Below are 839 nucleotides of genomic sequence, written 5' to 3' on the forward strand. Positions count from 1 at the left end.
ATTAAAACAGAGACTGAAGGAACACCCATTCAGAGCCTGCCCCACATGTGGCCCATACATATACAGCCACCCAATTAGACAAGATGGATGAAGCAAAGAAGTGCAGACCGACAGGAGCCGGATGTAGATCGCTCCTGAGAGACACAGCCAGAATACAGCAAATACAGAGGCGAATGCCAGCAGCAAACCACTGAACTGAGAATAGGTCCCCTGTTGAAGGAATCAGAGAAAGAACTGGAAGAGCTTGAAGGGGCTCGAAACCCCAAAAGTACAACAATGCCAAGCAACCAGAGCTTCCAGGGACTAAGCCACTACCTAAAGACTATACATGGACTGACCCTGGACTCTGTCCCCATAGGTAGCAATGAATATCCTAGTGAGATCACCAGTGGAAGGGGAAGCCCTGGGTCCTGCTAAGACTGAACCCCCAGTGAACTAGTCTATGGGGGGAGGGCGGCAATGGGGGGAGGGTTGGGAGGGGAACACCCATAAGGAAGGGGAGGTGGGAGGGGGATGTTTGCCGGGAAACCGGGAAAGGGAATAACATTCGAAATGTATATAAGAAATACTCAAGTTAATAAAAAAAAATAAAAAAAAAGCACTTCGTATTACACAAATAACCATAATATTTCTTCATTCCCATGTGCATATATAGTGTCTTTCTAACTTTTAACGTTTATAAATAAAGTCATATAAAAGTGTGTGATCGCCCTTTCATGTGCCCTTTTAAGGTTGTCATGGCTCTTTAAGAGGCTAACACAAAAGGGTAAAGGAAGTCTTCATAAAACCCAGAGAGGAAAACTGCACCTCCTCTTTGGTTCCTGTCTGGAGTTACAGAT

At 45.3% G+C, this 839-nt stretch overlaps 1 non-coding gene across 1 annotated transcript; it reads left to right on the plus strand.

Annotated features, from left to right (window-relative positions):
• The first annotated feature begins 718 nt into the window (after nt 1–718).
• LOC120099519 (small nucleolar RNA SNORA26) lies at nt 719–839 on the plus strand. The gene has a single exon (XR_005498681.1). It is a non-coding gene; the product is annotated as a small nucleolar RNA SNORA26 (small nucleolar RNA).

Source organism: Rattus norvegicus, chromosome X (assembly GCF_036323735.1).
Source record: "Rattus norvegicus strain BN/NHsdMcwi chromosome X, GRCr8, whole genome shotgun sequence".
NCBI classification, from domain to species: domain Eukaryota; kingdom Metazoa; phylum Chordata; class Mammalia; order Rodentia; family Muridae; genus Rattus; species Rattus norvegicus.